The sequence below is a fragment of the Globicephala melas genome, chromosome 2 (assembly GCF_963455315.2).
Source record: "Globicephala melas chromosome 2, mGloMel1.2, whole genome shotgun sequence".
Classification (NCBI taxonomy): domain Eukaryota; kingdom Metazoa; phylum Chordata; class Mammalia; order Artiodactyla; family Delphinidae; genus Globicephala; species Globicephala melas.
The window spans coordinates 100266671-100292213 of record NC_083315.2 but is presented as its reverse complement, the minus strand read 5'-3'; the positions used below and the strand labels follow the sequence as shown (position 1 = coordinate 100292213).

General features: G+C 38.5%; 1 protein-coding gene across 1 annotated transcript in view; it reads left to right on the top strand.

The window, feature by feature from the left end:
• Positions 1–25543, top strand: part of AVEN (apoptosis and caspase activation inhibitor) — a 198528-nt gene that overhangs the window by 53286 nt on the left and 119699 nt on the right. The gene's annotated exons all lie outside the window — the stretch shown is intronic.

The window sequence follows — 25543 nt, the reverse complement described above, 5'->3', positions numbered from 1 at the left end:
TAATTTATGTGGTTTTAATATTTACCTTGAGAATTCTGTGACAGTAGAGGTTTCTGCCTTGTTTTTATAGAGTTTAGTCTTTATGAAATTTTACAGTGAAATTTGAGGTTATCATGAATAACTTTGGATAACCAACATTAGTAGAATTCTAAGTTTGTCGTCACGAATTTCTACCTCCATGGTGGGAATGCAACGGGAATCACATCTGTCAGAGAGACAGTCAGGCACCCAGGCTTTCTGGCATCTCCTGTTTAGAAAATTATAGAAACTTTCAGTTTTAGAGATAGAAGAATCCTTGGAGGTAATTTTTTCATTATCTTTTCATTTCCTTTCTTGAGTTTCTATTTTTGAACATTTTCTAGAAATTAAGAGAATGAAGCTTAAGGAGATTAAGTGACTGTGTCCATGGTCTTGATATTGAACAGCTGTCTTTGGCTTCAAACTCAGGATTTCTAACTTGTAGTCATTCCTTTAGCAAACACTTAACAAGTGTCTACACTTTGTCCCATGTCATGCCAGGTGTTAAGGGTACAGAAATGCCTAAAACATTCCCTGTGGTTAAGATTATTGTTGGAACCTCCTACACTGTTGGTGGGAATGTAAATTGATACAGCCACTATGGAGAACAGTATGAAGGTTCCTCAAAAAACTAAAAATAGAATTACCATATGATCCAGCAATCCCACTCCTGGGCACATACCCGGAGAAAACCATAATTCAAAAAGATACATGCACCCCAGTGTTCATTGTAGCACTATTTACAATAGCCAGGTCACGGAAGCAACCTAAATGTCCATCAGCAGAGGAATGGATAAAGATGATGTGGTACATATATGCAATGGAATATTACTCAGCCATAAAAAGGAACGAAATAGTGCCATTTGCAGAAATGTGGATAGACCTAGAGACTGTCATACAGAGTGAAGTAAGTCAGAAAGAGAAAAACAAATATTGGATAATATCGCTTATATGTGGAATCTAGAAAAATGGTACAGATGAACTTATTTGCAAAGCAGAAACAGACACAGATGTAGAGAACAAACTTATGGACACCAAGGGGGGAAGGGGGTGGCATGCATTGGGAGATTGGGATTGACATATATACACTACTATGTATAAAATAGACAACTAATGAGAACAGACTGTATAGCACAGGGAACTCTACTCCGTGCTCTGTGGTGACCTAAATGGGAAGGAAATCTAAAAAAGAGGGGATATATGTATACGCATAACTGATTCACTTTGCTGTACAGCAGAAACTAACACAACATTGTAAAGCAACTAGACTCCAATAAAACTTAATTAAGAAAAAAAAAGATGATTGTTGGGAGAGGCAACAGGGGTCCTGAGCATTCCTGCATGTTCCTGCTGGACGAGCCAAGAATGCGGGACCCTGCCCATTCTCTACCTGAGGCAACAAGCAACCGTGAGGGATGAGGTAACACCTCCCCCAGGCAAAGGTCGGGCTTGCTTCCACTTACTGTAAGAGCAGTGAGTCTCCTAAGCTTAGTGTTCCTTTCTTGTAACATGACCCATAGCATGTGGAGGATTCCATGACGGGCTCTTTGAATTAGTGCTCTGAGGCAGAGGGGGCCTGAGAAACCAATGCAGACGAACATGAAGCTTTGGCCATGAGTATTCATGTCCTTGGTCTCTGATCCAGGAGTCTCATGTCTTCTGCCAGCATCCATGGAACTGTAATAGGCTAACTTATTATCTTACAAATAGGATAAAATCTCAGACCCTGAATAGTATTTGGCAAGTATCAGTCGTGGGAAAATACAGGTGAGAAAACCAACAATTACAGTTCAGTGTGGGCAGCACAGAACTGTGGAACAACCAAGGGAGGGCACCCAGTTCATCTTGGGAAGGTCAGAGAGGCTTTTCTGAGTGCATTGCCGTTGACCTGATCATACTGGATTGTGTGTCTGTTGAGGGTAGATCTTTTTATCCTCAGTATTTGGCACGGTACCCAGCACATGGTTCATGACTATAAGCTTGCCGAATGGATGAGTAAACTGTTACTTGTAGCTGCTGGTTGTGATTTACTGCATTGGTGGTCCAGATATTTGCTACTACGGTTTGTCTCCTTTTTAAGAACTGTAGTCCTGGGAAGGTAGTCTTCAATGAAAAGCAACTCACTTCGACGCCTAGCATAAATCTATTCCAACAAGTGAGGAAGGTGGTCAAGTTGCAGGATATCTTGCATGTGGATTCATTTAATACTAAGTAATATTAAGGCCCAATTATTTGTTGACTTTTTAATTTTCTAATACTACTTAGATTTTTCAGAAGAGTTGCAACACTAGTTCCCTTATACCCTTCACCTAGCTTCCCCTAATGTTAAATAACATCTTAGATAAACATGGTACCTTTATCAAAACTAAGAAATTAATGTTGGTATACTACAGACTTTATTTGAATTTCCCCATTTTCTCCCCACTTTCTTTGTGCTTTCTTTGTTCTAACTCAGGATACCACATTGCATTTATTTAGCTCCTTAGTCTCCTCCAATTTGTGACAGTTTTTCAGTCTTTTCTGGACACTTTCGAAGAATAGTGGTTAGGTATTTCATAGGATCCCTCAGTTTGGGTTTTTCTGATATTTTCTGGTGATTGGACTGAGGTCATGGATTTTTGGGGGGATACCACAGAGATGGTGTGCCTTTCTCGTTGGCACACATGCTATCAATGTGACATTACTGATTGTGTTGACTTTGATCCCTTGATGAAGATGGTATCTGTCAGGTTTCTCCACTGTCACGTTACTTCCTACTCTCTGTTCACTGAGTCCTCACACTGAAGGGGATGGGAATTAAGCTTCACCTACGCGGGGGAGGAGTGTCAAGGAATTGGTGGGCATATGCTAAAATAGTGACAGTAAATAATAACTATCTTGGGGGAAATATTTTTAGGTTATGCAAATGTCCTATTGCTCCTTAAAGGCTCAGGAGAACCAGTTCTCTCAGAATGAGGCCAAGAGTTGCCTGGAACAAAGCATTTATATTAATTGAATCGGGTGAATGAGGGTACATTTGTTAAACAAGGTAAAACATCAATAATTGATTTTAATTTCTTCATTAATCAGTTACAAAATGCTTATTTATCTCTGAGGATGTGTTGGCTACCAATTAAGAAGGTACGTATGTATGTGTGTATATATATGTGTGTGTGTGTATGTGTATTTATGCATGTGTGTGTGTGTGTGTGTATATATATGAATAGCTTCATTCCAAATGACTTGTATACATGTCTAAAGTCCATTGATCAGAAAAACTTCATTTAAAGAATAGATATATATGTATAACTGAATCACTGCTGTACACCTGAAACTAACACAACATTGTAAATCAACTAAACGTCAATTAAAAAAGAAACTTTTTTTTAATGTTGTGCTTCTTGTGCAAGAGACTGTCTTGATGTCCCATGCAATCAGGAGGTGCAGTCTTCCAAAAGGTACTCTAGCAGTTGATAGATGAGAGGCAGGCATGCTTCTGTTAGCCAGCAGTCATCCCAGCACGTACCACCTATGTGGCTAATCTTCCATGGAAGTTGGGGTAATTCTAGGGTAGCCTTTGTTGCCCCAGGTGCTGTCCAAACAGGGGCTGGTCCAGAGAGAGAATCTGTTTAATGTGTCTTTAGATGGATAAGGGGAAAAACATCCTGACATTTTGATGTATGACATAACCATTTATCCTTACTGCTATTCTCAGCAGCCCCATAATCTGAAAGTACTCTTGCTTAGATATTTGAGTTGAGTAAGAGAAAATCTGGAATAGTATTTGGTACAGTGCTACGGTGCTAGATGTGGGTAAGGACTTACAGCAGTTAAAAAGAATTTGTGGGCTTCCCTGGTGGCGCAGTGGTTGAGAGTCTGCCTGCCGATGCAGGGGACACGGGTTCGTGCCCCGGTCCGGGAAGATCCCACATGCCGCGGAGCGGCTGGGCCCGTGAGCCATGGCTGCTGGGCCTGTGCGTCTGGAGCCTGTGCTCCGCAATGGGAGAGGCCACAACAGTGAGAGGCCCGGGTACCTCAAAAAAAAAAAAAAAAAAAAAAAAAAAGAATTTGTAAAATCTTAAAAAAATATATGATCACGATTTGGCAGTGATCAAACCATTGGACTGAAATTTGGTTTCTTAACCATATGTTATTGCTTTGCTCCAGAACAGATTTTAGTGATGAGCTATTGTCAGGAATACTTTCATTTCTTTTTTCTTTCTTTCTTTTTTTTTTTTTTTGCAAAGCACAGCATTTCTAATTCTTGGGGTCATCAGAGTAGGGTTTAGATGAGAGGAGGGGGTATTCTTGCAGGAATTTGCAATGGAGAAGGCAACATTGTTGTGCTATGTATTGGGGCCATTTCATATTAATTTAGGTTGAATAACAATATCTGCCTTAATTTGGGGTGGAGGGGGTTGATGAGGTGTAGACATAAACAAATTCAAACAAAATGTGTTAAAATAGTTCTTATTTGTAGAGCACTTGGCCAGGTAGTTGGTACTTTATGTACAACATTCTCTTTAACTTCAAGATAACCCTGCAAGGTTGGTACTGGACCGTTTTACAAATGAGGCCAGTTAAGCTCAAGGAAGTTAGATAATTTGCCTAATGTCACATCACTAGTACATGGTGAAACTGCAGTGTAATTTTCTATCAGCCTGATTCCAAAACCCATCACTATTCTTTACTGAACTCTTACCTTCTGACTATGCACGCAGTTGGCTGTGTGGCAGTAGTCCCTTTTGGTATATTGTATAGAAAATGAGTCATTTCATGGTCTGGGAATAGTTACGTCCCACCCCCCTGCCCCCCTTGTAGTAAAAACAAACAAACAAAACTTTTAGCTACTTTAAAAAAGTTATCTTTGTTGTATAGTTTGTTGCCTTTCGATCTGCTCATGAGAATGGAAACATTACTCTTATTACCTGCTACTTGTTTCATTTATACTGAAAAGTATGGAAGAATAGGGATTTACTTCAACTCTGACTTATTATGACAGAGGTACTCAGGAGCTCTAACACGGAAATGAGTTTTTCTTGACTGCTGGTAATTAGCAGCTGGAGCAAGAGAATAATTAGGTGTTAACCTGTTTATGCAGCGTATGTGTAAATGAAATTCATCTGCTTCACATTAGGAAAATTGACAAGGCGTCACTATTGTTAATATTTTTCACATTACCCGCTTGGATTTTTTATTTGGATGTCTTCATATAATTTTGAGAGAAAATCCAAAGGGATTGTTGCCAGGGCTTAGAGGAGTCTTGGAAAAAGTTGATTGTAATATTTACACATAAACTCACTGTAACCTCAGTAGGCCGTTGAGCATTTTTACAACTTGTTGATCCCCATTTTAAAGTGAGAGAGTCCTTATTTGCAACACGTTTCTGAATCCCAGGTTAGTCTTTTTTGAATTTTGATTGGAGGCTGTCATGATGTCATTTTTAGGGTAGGCTACGGTTACCTATATGAGAACTGTATCATTTTCCTTATATTATTTATCTATTTATTTATTTGCCTGCGTTGGGTCTTTGTTGTGGCGTGCGGGCTCTTCATTGCAGTGCACAGGCTTTTCTCTAGTTGGGGCGCGTGGGCTCCAGATTGCGGGCTCAGTAGTTGCGGCGTGTGGGCTTAGTAGTTGTGGTGTGCAGGCTCTAGAGCACGCGGGCTCAGTAGTTGCAGCGCATGGGCTTAGTTGCCCTACAGCATGTGGGATCTTAGTTCCCCAACCAGGGATCGAACCCGCATCCCCTGTATTGGAAGTGCAGTGTCTTCATCGCCAGGGAAGCCCTAAATGCCTCTTTAAATGCTCCAGAATGAGTATACTTTAAAAGCCTCAGGGATCTTAACCACTGAACCGCCAGGGAAGTCCCTCCCTTATATTTTGAAGTCAGAATGGTATTGCACATGAGTAGTTTTCATACTGTTCTTGATGCTTTAATTTGCTTACCGTGTAAATGGAATTTGGGAACAGCTAAGGGAGTTGCCTATATACCTCTCTTCAGAGCAGGAAGTAATTTTGAGCTCTGTGTATAGCTAATGATAAATGGGCCAAGTTGTGGGACCAGTTTTATCGTTAGACCTCCGCCCCTTTTTTTCCTCTGTGGTGTTCCCTTTTCTTTCCCATTTAGGTACTTGACCACCTATTGTAATGCTCAAGGCTCTTAGGTACTCACTTATGCTTTGCCTGCTCTCAGGGTACCTCTCCTAGGAAGCCCATGTGTGTATGTTTGATATTCGTACGTCGTGCTCATATCATATATGACCATCAGGCCACAGTTGGAGAAATCAGAGGGAGTGTTGCTTGAGGGTCAGTCCACTGGAGTGTTCATATGAGGGACTATACCAGGACACCCTTATATAAGTAAAGCAACAGGTAGAGTGAAATCATTTTAGAGCAGGCTGCTGGGTGAGGTCTTGTCAAGTTAAGACATTCCCGGTGCACTGGTACTTAAAAGGTAAGCTGCAAACAAAAAGATATTATTAAATCTGGTCTGTGTAGGAGTGTGCATGTGTCAGCTATACAGTATAATTCCTAAAGAAGAATCTGCTGTTCCTGATGTAACTTTAAAGCAACGTGTCTTCAGCTCTGCGTGTTTGATTTTCTTGTGCCTCATCTCTACTGTGCCTGGTTGCTATGAGCTGTACCAGTTTACTGTGGGATCATTAAAAAAAAAAAATAGTACTTATTCAACCAGAATATCTTATTCAACCAGAATATCTTAAGTCTTTGCCCCTGTTATTCTTATGCTTTTCTTTTTCCCTTTAACACTCAAAATCATAGTGAAAAAGTGAATTGTTTCTTATTTTGAAACCCAGAGAATAGAACTATCATTACATAATGAATTCATAGCTAAAAACAAGTAAGGACTCACCTGAATCGTTTCTTCTAATAACCAGTCTTAAATCTCTTGGGTTGCTCCTGCTATTCCAGTAATCAGCGGCTGACATAAACATATACAGCCACGCATAAGTCGCTTTTTTCCTGACCACTTCAAGTCCCTATTACTTTTTTACATGTACCCTTTAAGATCCCCAAGGGTGACAAACTAACAACTCTTTTTTAAAATGAATTTTTATTTTTTTAATTTAATTTTTTATTAAAAAGTTTTTTTTTTTTTTGGCCATGCTGCATGGCTTGCAGGATCTTAGTTCCCTGACCAGGGATTGAACCCAGGCCCCAGCAGTGAAAGCACCGAGTCCTAACCAGTGGACCGCCAGGGAATTCCCCAAGCTAACTACTCTTAGTTGAGTGAAGATAGTTTGTTTTGAACTTTTGATGTCTTTTTCCTCATTCTTTAAGGGGCATCGTAGAATGTACACCCTGAAACAATCTTAGATATCGTTTGGTCCAAATCTTTCACTTTTTAAATTGGGAAACTGAGACTCATATAAGTTGGGGTTTAACCTAAGGCCATATAGGTATTTGTTGGAGATGAATTGCTCAGATGAGTATCTTTTCTGAAGGCTCATAAGGTAGAGTGGTTTCCATGTCATAGCAGTAGACATCTCATTGAATTCCAGTTTTTATTTGGAAAGGAATTTGAGTTGATTCCTTGGGGGTCGTGTCCTTGGGGTAAACAATAATCAGATTGGTACGTAGAGAGAAAATAGAGATCATTTTTTTCAGAGTTAAAAATTGTGAATATTCTCAAGTTTATAAACTTTCCCAAACATATTCATACAGGATGAAGAAGAAACTTGGAGTACCATACAAGCCCAAAGTTCCATCTGTTGTCTGACTTTTGGCTGTCTCATTTTGCTACCCCTACTCTCTACTCTTGCCTGACATGGATATATATCTTTTTCCTCTGTCCATTTTCCACTTTTGCTTTTGTTAGACCTTGGACTTCAGTATGGAAGCGAATATTACTGATTAGTTTCCATGTTTGTGATTTATATCCTTCTAATGTTTCTTGGGTGCAGGAACCATGGGAAAGGAAAAAACAGAGGCTGATTTCTGTTTTTCTCTTTGGACCCTTTAAGGACCAATTTGTACAACTTATTTTTCATTTGGTACTTTTCCTTTTTTTTTTTTTTTTTAAAATCTCGTAGAGACTTCTGTCTACAATGGATTTACCACAGTCTGGTTCCCCAACATGTTCAGAGGCTGTTTGGGAAATACTAATAATACCTAAGTGCCACTTTGATCAGAATGGCCAGTCTATATTGGATCTCTGCCTACAGAGAGATTTTCTTCTCTCATCATCTCCTCTGATCCCCCAGTCTTTCTGGACCAGTTCATTTGTAGTTTTAAATAGAAGCAGTGAATTTTGAACCAGTCTTTCTGATTGAAGCCTGGCTGCTTTAACAGATAGGACTCACTTACCTGAAGATCTTATTATTGGAAACATAGAGTAATAGAGCACCTGTGATCCTTCATTCGTAGAAATAGAGTTTCAAGGTTCAAAATTGCACAGAGATATAGGGATGTAATGAAAAGGAAAATATGCATGGGCCATCCTTTCTTTCAAAGTGTCCTTGAGGAGAGAGAACATATGAATTGTGCTCAGTGAAGCCACTGGGCTGGGATACAACAGCCTGACTCTTAAGTATGCTGTCAGAGCCTCGTAACGAGAGAGAAGGTGAATGTGTACAATTGGAACTTACTGTGATGTGCAGTATTTGATGTGTCGTGGATAAAGGCAAGGGGGGAGTAGCAGGAGGTGGTGAGGAGGGGAGGGTTTGTCTGAAACTGTCTCATTGTCAGCATTTGTTGACACGTTAAATCAGATGATCTTTCTATGGTAACAGTATACCAGAAACAGTATCCTTTTTTTAAAAAATTTAATCTTTATTTTATATTGGAGTATAGTTGATTTACAATGTTGTGTTAGTTTCAGGTGTACAGCAAAGTGAATCAGTTATACATATATCCATTCTTCTTCAGATTCTTTTCCCATATAGGTTATTATAGAATATTGAGTAGAGTTCCCTGTGTTATACAGTAGGTCCTTGTTGATTATCTATTTTATATATAGTACTGTGTGTATATGTTAATCCCAAACTCCTAATTTATCTCACCCTCCACCTTTCCCCTTGAGAAACAGTATTTTTTTTTTTTTTTGCGGTTCACGGGCCTCTCACTGTTGCGGCCTCTCCCGTTGCGGAGCACAGGCTCTGGATGCGCAGGCTCAGCGGCCATGGTTCACGGGCTGCGGCACGTGGGATCTTCCCGGACCGGGGCACGAACCCGTGTCCCCTGCATTGGCAGGTGGACTCTCAACCACTGTGCCACCAGGGAAGCCCGAGAAACAGTACCTTTTAAGGGGTGAGAGTATTGGAGCTCACTCCCAATTGTTATCCTGAAGGAAGGCTTCCTTGTCTCCCTGTAAGAAGTCCAGCCTTACATTCCCTTTAAAGGCGGTTATTCTGGTTTTTGTTTTATTTTGTTTCTAAAAAGGGGAGTGGCTGGATTTTCCGACTGTCCTTCGAGCTAGGAGATGCACGTTTTCAGTCTTCCTAGCTCTTTGGTACTGACTTGAGCCAAAAATGCATTATTTAAAAACACAGTATTAACCTTACCATCCTAGTTCATGCCTTTGTGACCACAAGTTGAGGTATTTCTTTTCTACATAAGAAATCACTGTTGAGGCTTGGTTTCCTTCCCAAGGGACCCTGTAATATTGATTATTTTACTTCTACCCAGGATGTTACTACACCACAGGAAGCTGACACAGTGTGGAGGTGAAAGAAACTAGTCTATGATTCTGTTATCAAGGACATTTATTTCAAAAGTTCAGCAGGGTGGGCTTTCCTGGTAGCGCAGTGGTTGAGAGTCCGCCTGCCAATGCAGGGGACACGGGTTCGTGCCCCGGTCAGGGAAGATCCCACATGCCGCGGAGCGGCTGGGCCCGTGAGCCATGGCCGCTGAGCCTGCACGTCCGGAGCCTGTGCTCCGCAACGGGAGAGACCACAGCAGTGAGAGGCCCGCGTACCACAAAAGTTCAGCTGGGCATCTGAGACAGGAAGGGTACAATAAATTTTAAAAAAGTCTTTATCTCTGCCTTGATATTTACATTTATTTAAAATATTTGTAACGAAGGTAGTTCTATAAAGAATAATTAAGTATCCTTCTGATACTTAAAAACCTTAATATATATGTAGAATTATAACTAGCTCCTAATATGCTTATCTTAGAGAAAACAGTTGTATTGCCTATTGGAGTTTTTCTTCACAGATCTATTTATGGAGGGGACATAAAATATGATGCAAAGATGGCAAAAATTGATACTTGCTAAAAGCTGGGTGGTAATTACATGGGTACTGGCTGTTTGAAGTAATTCAAAGTAAAATATTAAAAATAAATAGAATATCAAGATATATTTCAGAGTATTTAAAAACGTTTTAGGGGGAAAAAGATGTTGCTCACTTGGGAGATTGGCTTCAAGATAGGAATCATTCGAGATTTTGGAATAATATTTGTGCAAATTCCTTAGTAAATAGGAAATAGTGCTGGAGCTGATCAGTGAATGGAAATGAATAAATTATTACATAACCAGTGTGTCACTGTGATTGAAATATGTTTTTTGGGGGATGGAAAATGATATTTCCTCTTGGAAAAAAACAAAGGTTGCTTTTATCCACTATATCCTGCTAGGTATAAAATTTAGTTGTGTATGGTTTGTAGTTTAAATACTTGAGCCCTATCTCATTCTCAGAGTAAATTACAGAGCCCACAAACCTGGAATAAACTGACGGTAACTAAAATGGTTGGCACAATGTTATCAGCGAAAGAATATTATAGAGGAAGCTTCTTGGATTTCCAACAATTAAATTCTGTTGATTTCTCACACTGCATTTTTTTTTTTTTTTTTGCGGTATGCGGGCCCCTCTCACTGTTGTGGCCTCTCCCGTTGCGGAGCACATGCTCCGTTCATGCAGGCTCAGCGGCCATGGCTCACAGGCCCAGCTGCTCCGCGGCATGTGGGATCCTCCCGGACCGGGGCACGAACCCGTGTTCCCTGCATCGGCAGGCGGACTCTCAAGCACTGTGCCACCAGGGAAGCCCTCACACTGCATTTTGACTCCTTGTATGACATAGTCTCACTCTTTGATTTCTATGCCTTACTTCTTGATTGCAAATGATATAATTTTCTGAGATTTTGTTAATTTTAGTTACTTCTGCAATATCCTAACCCAAATTACAGATGTTTAGTCCATGTTTATCAACTTGTAATTTATTAGACTCCTTGGTCTTGGTTGCTTGATCACTGTTGAGACAACAGAATAAATGAGTAGCAGTCTGCATGTCTACGCTGCACTGTTTTGCAACGTGTGCCCACTTGGGCTAGCAAAAGCTAGGACTTGACATGACTCATTCCAGGAATTTTAGATAAGAGTATTCATCAGTGTCTATAAGGTTTTAAGTGTGTGTATTAAAATAGAGAGGAATGCTTTGGTGGATCCTCTAGATGGCAGAACAGTTACAACAAATATACCTCAGGAGCCTTTCCAAGAAGTATGGGGAGGGGAGAGCAAGGAGAGATGGGGTGCCAAGGGGACCTTCTAGCTAGCATGGCTCCAGGCTTTCTATCTCAGCCCAACCAAGGGAGGTCTGCTTTTATATGCTTTATCTCGATGATCTATCTGAGACCTTGTTTGAAAGAATGCAACACTGCTGAAAAATGATGGGATAAAGGTTAAAAAAAAAACAAAACCCTTGAGCTGTGCCCACCAACATCAAACCACAGATTTTTATGAGGACTAATGAATACATTCGTCCACATACCCTGAGCATCTCTAGAGATTGTAGCTGACTCCACCCCAACACGTATGCTGATGAATTCCAGAGTGATACTGGCCTGCTTCCACACTCTTCTTACCTTAATTTCTATCAGAGAGGATCAGGTACAGCATAGACTCTAGCCTTTGTCCCTACTTTGAAAGAGATCACCATTGTTGGCATAGATTTGACAGATGAATCGGATAATGTGGCTCTCAAACTCAGAAAGGAGACTAAACTTAGGTACCCACATAGATTCATTCCTCACACAGAGCATAGAATAAACGTAAGATTGTAAGTATGCCACTTCCCCATTCTCATCTTTGAGTTGAAAGCTGATTGTAGTATTGCTTCAGTTTCTTTTGCAAAATGCTTATCCCAATTCTCCTGTAATCACCTTTTAATAGCAAGATCAATTTCGGTCCCTTTGGACTATTGATGAAGTTCCAGACCACAGTGTGGTATGGCAAGTATGATTTCCATATGTCAAATACAGCAAAAGTGTAAGGGATAAATTTGCTATCCTGTGTTTGCATACCTCATAATATCACATAATATGCTTAACAGATCCGATCTCTTTGTAGCCATTATTTCTGTATGACTGCTCCAAAAAATTCCTCACATTGAGACACTTTGTCTTAGTTGCTCATTACTAGTGAATTGAAGCTAAGGTATATTTCAGGATCACTCTTCTTCTGCCTGTTTGAGATTGTACTTGAGAATGTATTAGGATACATTTGTACATTGACTTAACTATTGATTCACTAGTCCTGTGCTTACCTTGGGAATAGACACATTAATGAGATGAGGCCCTCACCCAGGAGGGTGCAGAGTTTAATAGGCAAGATAAGTATATAAATAGATATTCAGTGCCATCTAACAAGATGTTACAAAAGAGGTGTTACCAAAATGCTATGGAAGTTTCTAGGCATGAAAACTCTTCTGTAGGTATTACCACAAACTACCCAGAAATTACTGCATGCAGAGGACTGTGTCCTTGCAACACATATGAAGGAAAACATGCAGTCGATGAAGGATTAAATATTAGAGTGGTAGCATGTTAAGCACTAAGCCCCATAGATTTAGACTGTGCATCAACCAGCATATTTAGATGATTGCACCAAGAAAATTCTATAAACAGCTAAAGATTTTTATTGGGATAACTGAACTGGAAGCTGTCTTTGACTTGCTACCTGAAGAACATTATTCAACGCTACATTCCTATAGTGACAGTCAGTAAATGGGAAACCCATGTGTTCTGATGATGACAACATGTGACCTCGTACTATGAGTCTATAAAAGTGGTCTATAAAATTTGGTCTGGGTTATTGAGCTATTTCACTAATACCTTCAATACCATATGAAAAGTGGAGAATGACAGGATCTTCAAACAGCTGTTGAATAATAAAGTGGTAGTAATTAACCAGTGTGTGGGACTGGAAGAATGCTTTAGGAATTCTCTAACACAGCACTGTTTCAAGCAAACTCAGTAACTGTAGATGACAAGTCCTCAGGTTGGCTTCTAGTAATTCATGGAGTTGTTATTTTTTGTGAGTAACGTAATCGTTACACAGACTCTGAGTTCAGGAGGCTAAGACACAAAGGACTGATGTTGAATTGGGGCTACTGCAACTAATCAAAGGATAAACTGCACATGTGTTCACTGTGGAAGGATTGGTGGCTCTGTCCTTTGCAGCGAGAGCTGCATAAAGATGATAAAAAGAGGAGAGATGGTCTATATATGTTTATGTGTTTGTAAGAGGGGTCTCATTTTGTCTCCTTTGTTGAACTCTAACTTCCAAATTATTTTTTGCAAATTTTTGTTGAAGACTTTTTTAGAACACACTAGGTTTGCTTATTAAAGAGATTCCTCTTTTATGAATCCATGTTTTCTCACAAGGATGTTCACCAGCTTTCTCCTCACCCCCCCCATGTTACAGTACTGTGTATGTGCCTCACACTAATTAATTATGTCATGGGATCACTTTATAACCCATATTTAGGGGTCTCTTTCTCATTCAGAGGTTCTTTCCCGTTTTGAGTGTATTGATAATTTTCTCAGTTTCCTGAGCGGCGTCAGTGTTTGTTTGAACCAGGGTGGAGTTGTGCACCCATCCCTCACTCTCTGTGTCCCTCTTCCTTTATTGTCTGGTTGCTTGCTGGTACTTTCCTCCCTCCCATTTTATCATTATCTGTGAGTTTTATTAACATGACATTAACTCCTTCTTTTAAATTAATAATGAAGTAAACCGTGAAATGGTACTTTTATCTTTAATGGCCGATGCTGTAAAAGTGACAAATGCAACGCAAGCATCTTTCCCTAACGTGGCTCCTGTCATGCATCTCAGTAGTGTCTCTGTGACAGGACTTGAAATGATAGCGCTCACATCTCTTGCAGCTCATTCACACTGAAAGCATATAATCGTCGGTTTGCCATCACAGCCACTTCCCCAGCTCAGACTGTGATGTCACAAACCAAAGACGATTCTCTCTCAGTAGGATGGTTCCATGATGAACCATCAGCCTTATTCAAATTTGGTCACTTCATGAAGAAAAATTAACCATAATAATGATCAAAGATACCAGCTAGTTGAAATACCCTGTTGAATTAAGCTTGAAAAACTTTTCCATGATACTGGAATGAAGGAAATTCTTTCAAAATTCTAAGGAAAAATTTGAGAGTTATAATAATGCAGATATCAGTAAATATTTATGGAATTAAAAATATTATGCAGTGCTGGTCCCTTTAAATGTTAACACTTAAAAATAACTTATAGGTATGTTTCTTATTTTCTATGCAAAATTATGTGGCTTGCTATTTCAGACAAAGATGACATATCAATCTGAAAAGAGTCAGCAAAGACACAAAATGGATGTACTTTATTTTGACCTATACACCTACTTTTATATTCTCATGGTTTAAATAAAAAGTACAGCTTTTGGATGATTTAAAAAGAGCAGAAGCTAAAAATACAGTACTAAGTATCATTGCAAGGATTTGGTAGCCAAAATATTTGCTCCATTTCTATGAAAGAATCCATTAATACAAAATTATATTACTTTTATACTATAATACTTTTTATATCATGTGTGCATGAAAAACATTCCAAATTACAGAAACAATTAGACAGTCACTGAATACTTCCCAAGATGTTCAAAATCTCTTTAATTGTTAAATCTATCAACACACAACACAGAAACTCTCATAAATAAACCAAGTCTTCAGGTATCAAACCAAATCTTCTAGCCTAAAATTCCTTATCCGTTTGTACCCATGAGATGCTAAAGTTGAAGCAGTTTTCAACTTGAATCATTGACAAATGATGTGTTAAAAAATAGCTTATGTTTTTAGTCTTTATTTTTTCACTTAAAATGAAGAAGAAACTGTAGATTGGGCTAATTTGGAATAAATTGCTATAGAGTTTTTTTTTTTTGAAAGCAGTTATTTAAATCTCAATAATCATTATTCAGAATGGGTTATTATAGAGAAATAGCTTGATTTAGATAGGAAAGAAGAATGAAGATTCACTGGGACTGATGCTAACCAGGGCTGAAGGGGAGGTGGGTTTGCTCATCCATTGTCTTTAGAAGATAAATCGTAGAAGCAAAGTCCCCAAACTGGTGGGACGTGGGTCTCTTTGTACATTACAATGAGTAAATAAAATCCAGAAGACTTGAGGAATGTAATTTTATACCCCCTTCAATTCTATTTATTGGAAGCAAATTGTTTGAGTATAATATTGTTAATCTCTTATTTTTGCCTAAGTTAAACAATTCTTTGAGTTGAAATAATTTTTTAACTTAAAAAATATATGCATATTTTCAAAGCATGTCAGTTTACAAAATATAATGAGGAAAAAGATGAATTCTTAAGGGTTCAGGTACATGTAAGTATAGTTAAAGAATACTTTTAGTTAGGGCTAGGTATACAAAGTATTTTGAAAATTTTAAATAAACATTTTTCTCTGCAACAAATTGATACACTACAGTATTACTGCTTGTATTTGAATTACTGCTTTCCTTTACTGGAAAATGATGGGTGAATTTCTGTAATGAATTCCGACGCCCAAGATTTATGACATTTAAGGTTATTTATAGACTGTCTTGAAAAGAGTGATGGGATCATGTAATTCACTCTATTAATTAAATTTTGAAAAAAGGAAAGAATTCAGTGAAATGGAAGAATTTCAAATTTGATTTATTAGGCAAGTACTGAATAATTACTTTAGATAAATTTCCTTATACTTTCAGAAGATCTCTACGGTTAGGTGTGATTTGGCTTTTATTGTTTCACTTATCTCCTGTCTTCTAAGATAATAGAAGCATATTATTTGTAGGGCTTCTTTATGAAAAGATTAAGCTTTGAACTTTTCCTATTGAAGTTAACTAATATGGTTGAATTTTTGCTAAAAATCTATGTAGGGAACTCAGATTCTGACAAATCCTTTTCTTTTTTTTAAACATAAGATAGTCTCTCTGAAAGTCGCATTATGGAGTGATTTCTAGGGAATTTCTAAAAGCCGCTGTACCCTTTAAAATTCTTTGATGGTTTCAGTAGTTCTTTGCATTTTACGGTTTGGGCCATTTGATCTGAGTTAAAGCTTTTGAGGCATTAAGATACCATTTTTTTTTTGTTCTGTTGTTAAATCAGAAAAATGTCCTCATTTATAAATGTTACGAAAATATGCCCAGAACCTTTGGATATTTTAGCTCCATTCTACTGAAGTGCTTGCTATACCTTAGTTTACTAGAGATTGTTTTTCTTGAGAGTGAATGAGAATGACATCACAGGGATTTTTTTTTTTTTTTTTTTTTTGGCTAATGATAAAAACCAGTCATTGAGCTTTGTTCTTTTGCATCAATAGAAATAATATTAAAAACAATCATTTTTCTTTGTTTTACCAAGTGCCCTGGGAAATAAATTACATTTGAATGTGTTTGGTAAATAGCATCTGAATGGCTCTTCTGCCCCATTCAGGGCTCTCTTTGTGCATTTTTTCCCCAAGCTATTAAATAAAACAAAACTGGGAGTTTTAAGACGAAGACAAACATGGGGCAAATCTATTGAAAAATGAATGGAATTTTTGGAGTGTTTTCTTACCTAGTTATGGATGATTAGTTTATGAGCATAAGTAAAAACAAGTGTTTACCTTACAAGGCTTAAATCTGCCCAGAGCTCAAGGGAGGGTCACATGAAATTCAAATCTACTAGCTCATTCACAGCATCAGCAGGTTTAGCTTCAGTGGTCGAGACAATGTTACAAAATTAAATCTTACCTGGCAGTGGTTTGTTTGAAGCTCAGTCATTTGAACTCCGGCTGGAAATAGCAAGCTTCGATACCTGAAATGCTGTCTCTACGTCCTTTCGTGTTCTCTTACCACTGTGTTTTTCTTTCCTGCAGTCTCTACCTGTATTCCTGGTAATCTTGGAGCATTAGTTAGGACAGCATGCAATAATAGATGAAACCTCCTTTTGGATAAGATTATAGAACTAGAAGGGTGAATTTTGCCTTTCTCTATCTGATGACAGCCGTCGATCTGACCGCAGACAACTTGAGTGTTCAGAACTTATTAAAAATTCATTGACTGTTTCAGCAATTGAGAAATCCTGGGTCTTTCTATATAGACATTTTACCTTCTGCAAAAGTTCTGTCCATATTTCAGAATTACACATGCTCCTGAATCAAGTTGCCTTAAAAAATTGTCTGGACTAGAAGCGTGGATGTTCTCTTGCATTCTCTTGCTTTCCTTGTTTTTCCCTTTACCAACTTTTCAGTCCGTGAGCTTCCTCTCTGTAGAGGTTGAAGGGATTTCTTCTGTCCTTGTGTTTCTGTAACACATAGTTCTGTTCCACTGTTCTGTGAATAGTGAGCGGAAAATCCAAAAGGAGGCACGGCTTTATCGTAATCTCCGGACACTGAGCACGCTTGTCATGAATGAAGAGCTGATATGAGCTATTCAAACCAAGCAGCAAACTGATGGGATGACGCTTTCATAACATAATAAACCCATTAATTACTTCTCCTGATGGACAGCAGTATGCCCTGAAAGGAAAAAAGGAAGGAGCAGATGATCACATTCGGTTTAATAGGTGTTCTCTGAGCAGCTTGTCATTGAGAAGTGAGTCCAGGAAAAGCTGCAGCTTTGGAATGTGATCAGGTAGAGCGGGCAAGAGTTGTTTTGACAGTTAAGTGACGTATTTTGGGAGAGAAAAAAAGAGCTGAGCACAGAGGTAGCTGGAATAAGGTTCCAAAATGCTTTTGAAAATGTTCATTTTTCCCTGTTAGTCCTTTTGGCTGGAAGAAAGTAATCTGCATTTTACCTCTGCATTATTTGCAGGGATTTTGCTGAGCTGTTTTCTCATGATATAGCTTTCCCTAAAGAAGGAAAATAATTTTTAAAAAGTCTTTGAGATAGAAAAGTATATTGTGAGTTTAAAAAATTCGTAGCAGGGAAAAGGCTACTTTTTTGTGAAAGATGTGTAAAAAAAAAAATTGTAAGCTGTGTTCTGACATAAATCTGAGGGTAAGCAGAGAAAAGGCTGCTTTTTAAAAAATATATTTTTATTTTTTATATATGTTTTAGGCACATGCATTTTGTTGCTTTGGAATAAAGCATCACTTGACGTAAAAATTTAGCAGGGTCTTCCTTTTAAGGAGTTCTTAAATTAGAGGGAATTTTGAGTAGTTGTATAAATGAATAGATCTAAAAATGTCAATTTCATAATTTTTTACTTCATTTTTGAAATATCACAAGATGATTTTTTTCCCCTACCTGTTCATAGAGTCCTTTAAGGAGGGTTTCTGGGCAACAGAATGCTTTTAAATGTTTTTTAAAAAAAGTATTATGAGAAATCTCAAATTTGTACAAAACTACAAAAAATAATATATGAACTTCCATAAACCTATTACCCAGATTCAATAAGTACCAAGATTTTTGCCATATTACCTTCATTTAGCTCTGTTTTTTCAGTAGCTGAAATATTTTAAAGCAAATCTCATTTCACCCCTGCATACTTTAGTATGTATATGTTTAAAGCATTAACACTTTCTCACGTGACTACTGTGCCATTATCACACTTAACAATAATAATAATAATAATTAATAATTAACAAAGGGGTTAATTGTAATAATCATTTGGGGTCATATAATATCCAGACTATTTAAAATTTCTCATGTGTCCTAAACTGTGTCTTTACATAGGTTTTTTTTTGAATTGGGATCTAGACAAAGTCCACACATTTAGTTGTTAGGCATTAGAATTTTAAACTCTGACTCAGATGCACATATGAGGAAGAGGTAAAATTTACTTTTATTGTGGTTTCTACACACACTCATAATATGAATATCTACAGAGAATGTATCTCTAGAATATTTTCTTGAATATTTTCCCACTTAACATTATGCATGATACCAAACAAGGAATGTAATTTTATACGGTAATGATTGGCCATCCGTTAGGTTCATTGCTTTCTATAAGTTTTGGTTTTGACTTGTTCTGGAGTATGTATTGATAATGCAGGATTCTGCCCAAGCTGTTGAGCCTACCATTTGGGCTGGGCAAATTCAATCCAATGCATTCCAGTCAGTTCTGCTTTATTGCTGAAAAAGACCATCTTGCTTGTTTACCTTATCAAACACAGTAGAACATTGCGATAATAAACACTCCAAGTTTAAAGCCATTGATTATTAAGCCACTTTCAACATTTGAATGTGACCTAAGAGTTCCATGAAGATCTAAAAAGAGAGACGTAAGAATCAGATGGGGTCATTGTGTTCATGAGGACCAATGACTGTAATACTGTATAATTACATAATATCCATAGTAGTGTATAATTTTATAAATTATTGTATAATTATTTCCAATAATAGCAGTTTTCCTCCTATGAATTCTTATTTTCCTGTGATATTTGAACTCCCAGCTCCTTTCTGAAAAAGCAGAGCATTTGGCTGCCTACTTAGCTTTCTCAGGAGTGCAACAACATGAGGTCCTTGAATAACTTGTGTGCTGCCTTCTCCCCTGTTGACATTCATTCTTCATTCTCATCCCGATTCTCTCTCTCCCTCTCCATCTTCCAGGTTGGCTAGATAAATGAGAATGGGGAAGATGAAATATGGGGGGGGGTCACTAAAAGGGCATGGATGGAAATTATACTCAGGTTCAGAGCCAGTGCTGAGGACCATGCTCCCATTTCTCTGGAGGCTGTAGAATTCTGCTCTCCCAAGTTGTCCATGGATGGTACACCCCTGGCTGTATCTCCTGTCCCATGTCAAGTTATGGCATGATTGTTTGTGTAACACTTCTTTATGTTGTCAAATTATGCCTAACGAGGTTTATATGTGTTTATTATCTACATATGTGAAAGCCTGGTAAATAGTTAATGACTATGACCATTTTATACACGTAAATGGAATAGAAAAAATGAGGCAAAATGCTTCTACTTTCTGCAGGATGGACTTTCTGCTTTGAAGCAAGGCGTTGTCACTGTGAATAATATTGTTCGGGGATCTAATGGGTTGAGCGGCTAGTTGGGTGAATGGCTTGTTCTCCTCACCTCCACCTCCATAGGAAGAGGAGGGAAAGTCTCAGGGAGATGGATTTTATGTTCTCTTTGATGCATGTGATAAAGCACAATTTTCTTTTGTTCAGGTGTTTCAACTCCCATCTTCCTTTTTTTCTTTTTTTTTTTTTTTGCGGTACGCGGGCCTCTCACTGTTGTGGCCTCTCCCGTTGCGGAGCACAGGCTCCGGACGCGCAGGCTCAGCGGCCATGGCTCACGGGCCCAGCCGCTCCGCGGCATGTGGGATCTTCCCGGACCGGGGCACGAACCCGCGTCCCCCGCATCGGCAGGCGGACTCCCAACCACTGCACCACCAGGGAAGCCGCCTATCTTCCATTTTGCAACTCCCTTTATTCTCTAAATTTAAGTTAATCTGAACTCACCCATTTCCACTATAAAACTGACCAAAGAAATTCAGAAGTTTCATAGTCTTTATAGATTTTTAAAGAGCTTCATGTATAATAAGATAAATGACTTTTCCCCACAAAGTTCTTTCTTGTAGGAATGTTTTGTCCATACCAAGAAGTATGCTCACAGCTGTTTCTGAGTCTTTGCAAAATCATAACTGCTTTTATAAAGGAAAAATAAAAAAAATAGCCCCTTCTTTATGTTCTCCAGTTCTTAGATGAGTAGGATTTGTGTTTCAGGACTGCTTCTGTGGCAGCTACTTATTTTTAGGGCATTTTAAATATCCATAATCTCAATCAAGTGTCATTATTTTTCAGTTAATAAAGAAAAAAGTTGCATTTTAAGAGTATTGTAGAATCATGCAAATTCTTTCTAAAATATGCTTTTTTTGGTTGCTCTTGTTAAAGACATCAAATCTTTGTTGGCTTACATGGGTCATTCTAGATCACTTTAGCCCATTAATTGTAATAATTAACAAATATTTGATTCCTTCCTAGGTACACGACACAATTCTAGATTCTTTGAGTGTGTAATAATCTACTTTTTGTAGCTTTGGGGCAGAGACTGTTATCAATCATATTTTATAAAGGAGGAAATTGAGATACAGGGGGGCTAAGTAACTTGCTCAATTTGACCCAACTAGTAAGATGTTGAACTGTGGTATGAATCCAGTAGGATGCCCTACTAAGGAAAAAGATAATGGAGCCTTTTCCTTTACATGTGAGACTCCCAGGATAGTTCTGACAGTGGTGTGTCTCCAGCATAATCAACACTTTACCAGAATGAGGTCTGCAGTTTCTCTGAGATCCCAGATGACTGGCAGATGACCCTAAGAATTGACTGTTCTTGAGAAAAGGACAGTGAATTTAATATAGAACGAATGTTGCCTTTCTAGCTTCCCTGCTTAACATTTACAAAGGGGGTGATTTCTTCCTTCTAAAATTATTCATTTTATTCTTTTATGGGGTCTCAAATAGTAGTATGTTTTAGAAGACCACTCACATTTAATTAAAAATTTTTAAACTGAGTGTGGTGCTATGAGGGGATATGAACTAGACTTGTACTTTGTAATAAAATTGATAGGAAACAAGTCTTCATATGTGTCACATTCAGATAAACTGATTGCAATTTTATCTTCTTTGGATTCGTTTTATGTTTCACTTTTAAACTTCTTTAGTTCATTACTCTACCATAGCACTTACTTGTTTCTCTTGTCTTGGGCTTTAACCTGTGTCCTGGTGTTTGGCCCTTTCCATCTAATCTGTCCTCCTTCAGATCTTGACTTCTCCTGGTGACCTGCAGACAACCCCTAGAGGTCTCCAGACCACAATTTAGAAGGCTGATTTTACAGGCACACCCCAGTGAGTGGGATAGATATGTTCCTGGGGAGATTGGTTACTAATATTTCTCATTAAATATTTATTAAGTGCCTCTAATGTTCCAGGTCCTAGACTAGGCTATGTTCTGGGGGTAGATTAAAAAAAAAAAAAAGAAAAAGGTAAGAACCTTGAGAACCCTGCAGCCTCGTGGGGACACTAAAGTGAACACATGGTCCCCAAACCGAATGTTAGGTATGGCCACATCATATGCTTTTAGATCCCAGTTACTGGGGCCCTTCAGATTTCCAGGTTTATTAGAGCTCTTCTAATACTCTTGAACTTCTCTGTAGCTCTTCATCTGTTGTGAGATCACTTCTGCTTTCTCAGTGAGCTCTGATACTGCATCTTCATCAGTCTGGCAAGGAGCCATTCTCTGGAGCAAACTGGATTATTTGGATAGGCTCTGTTTTTTGTTTTTGATGCCCTTCTCAGTGGCTCTAGGCCTCTAGTCTTTAGGGAATCACTTCATACAAGAGTCAGCCTCTCCGATCCCAGGGAACAAGGTAATCCCCACAATTTGGGATCTTCCATTTCCATTTTGCTTTCTACCAGAGACATTTTTTTTTAGAAAGCGTCTGTGTCCCGTTTGCCTTTCGCTGTGTTAGGAGTGGTCTCCTAGTGACATGCTTATAGACTTATTCTGAGTGATCCATGAAGAGTACCCAGCACAGTGCCCCACATAGATGGCAAATGCTCAATAAATGTCAGCAGTTATGATTATGGGATTTAGTTTAAGTTTAGTGCTGGAAGAACTTCAGAGATAATTTATTCTAACCACCCATTTTACACAGTAAGTTTTAATGTTCTTTTTCAGATGGGCCGTTTAACTGGAATTGTTATCTTTAGTGCTATCCATTCCAGAGTAGGAAGGCCAAAATTTTGATTTGGTCATTATCAGCTTAATGATTACACTATTTCATAGGAGTTTTTTTGTAGATAAATATTTTGAAGTAAATGGCAATTATGTGTTTTAAAAGAAATTAAGGGTGAAATTGGGAAAGCACTAAACATTTCTACATAAACAGTGATGGTATAGAAAACCTGACAATTTGTTAGTCTTCTATCTGTAACAAAAGTTCCAGAGGGAATTCTGAAAATTATAGATTAGTAACTTTCTGGAGGGTTGATATTTATGTATGTAAGTATTTATTTATTTATTGTAAATTAATTTTTATCGGATATAGTTGATTTACAATGTGTTACTTTCTGCTGTGCAGCAAAGTGAGTCAGTTATACATATACATATATCCACTCTTTTTCTAGATTCTTTTCCCATGTAGGTCATTACGGAGTACTGAGTAGAGTTCCCTGTGCTATACAGTAGGTTCTTATTAGTTACCTATTTTATATACGGTAGTGTGTATATGTCAGTCCCAATCTCTCAATTTATCCCTCCCCCCACCTTTCCCCCTTGTAACCATAAGTTTGTTTTGGTAGATCCGTTTTTTTTTTAAATATAGAATTGTGCAGCCACTTTATTTATCTTCATTTATTTATTTATTTTTGGCTACATTGGGTCTTCGTTGCTGCGCGCAGGCTTTCTTTAGCTGCGGCGAGTGGGGGCTACTCTTCGTTGCAGTGTGCGGGCTTCTCATTGTGATGGCTTCTCTTGTTGCAGAACCTGGGCTCTAGGCACGCGGGCTTCAGTAGTTGTGGTACGCAGGCTCAGTAGTTGTGGCACACGGGCTTAGTTGCTACGCGGCACGTGGGATCTTCCTGGACCACGGCTTGAACCCGTGTCCCCTGCATTGGCATGCAGATTCTTAACCACTGTGCCACCAGGGAAGCCCGGTAGATCTATTTTTAAAAGTGTAGAATCCTTGAATACTTAGGTGAGCAATTATTGAAGCAAAGGTAGCTTGGTTTCAGAAATAAATAACTATATGAATGAATAGAAACGGGGGTTATATTTTAGATTTAAAAATATATTTTGACAAAGTATATACCTTAAAATAAAACCTTAGTAAATAGCTAAACACTTAAGTAACCTTGGGGACCTTTAAGTGGATAGCCCAGTTGTCTGAGCCAGCAAGAGAACCGTAGGAATAGACGTCAGTTCTTGGAATGGAGGAGCTTTGGGGATCGTCTAGGAGTTGAGACAGTTTTCATTTAACATTTTTATAGATTATTTGAAAGACAGAGGATAGGAGGAAAGCCCCAAGATTAGGTAGTAGTATATAAATCTGTTAGGGATAAATTCTAGACTAGAGCTCTGTGAGTGGGAAGTGGTAGATGCATTTTACTGTGGGCATGAGTAAGTAAAAATAATATTGATGACAGCTATGTAATGATAGGCTGTAAGATAAGGGGGAGTTATAGGAAGGTTTCAATCATTCCATGATTTGCCGTGTTTTTATTTTATTTTAATTAATTTATTTATTTGGTTGCACCAGGTCTTAGTTGCGGCAGGCAGGCTCCTTGGTTGTGGCTCACTGGCTCCTTGGTTGAGACAGGCGGGCTCCTTAGTTGCAGCTCACCAGCTCCTTACTTGCGGCCTGTGAACTTTTAGTTGCGGGATGCATGTGGGATCTAGTTCCCTGACCAGGGATTGGACCTGGGCCCCCTGCATTGGGAGTGCAGACTCCTATCCACTGCACCACCAGGGAAGTCCCCTTGCCATGTTTTTAAAAGATCTGAGTCCTATGTGGCATCGTAAGAAATTAAGAGATTGGTAGACTAGTAAGTAAGGAGATGATTGTGATGATCTAGGCAAAATATGATGGTTCCTATCTTAGCTTAGGCTGCTGTAACAAAATACCATAGACTGGTGTGTTTTTAAAAATTAAGTAGGGCTTCCCTGGTGGCGCAGTGGTTGAGAGTCCACCTGCTGATGCAGAGGATGTGGGTTCGTGCCCCGGTCTGGGAAGATCCCACATGCTGCGGAGCAGCTGGACCCGTGAGCCATGGCCGCTGAGCCTGCGCGTCCAGAACCTGTGCTCTGCAACGGGAGAGGCCACAACAGTGAGAGGCCTGCGTACCGCAAAAAAAAAAAAATTAAGTAAAGAATTTATTAGAAATGCTTAATCCAAGTTTAATAAATCTGTAATTCACTAGTATGTATGCTTTAAAATTGAAGTATAGTTGATTTACAATGTTGTGTTGATTTCTGCTGTATAGCAAAGTGATTCAGTTATACATATTTAAAAAAATTCTTTTCCATTATGGTTTATCACAGGATATTGAATATAGTTCCCTGTGCTATTGACCTTGCTGTTTATCCATTCTATATATTGTAGTTTGCATCTGCTAATCCCAAACTTTCAATCCACCCCTCCCCCACCCTCTGTCCCTCTTGGCAACCACGAGGCTGTTCTCTATGTCTGTGAGTTTGTTTCTATTTTGTAGATAGGTTCATTTGTGTCATATTTTAGATTCCACATATAAGTGATAGCATGTGGTATTTGTCTTTCTCTGTCTGACTTACTTCACTTAGTATGATAAGTCCATCCATGTTGCTGCAAATGGCATTATTTC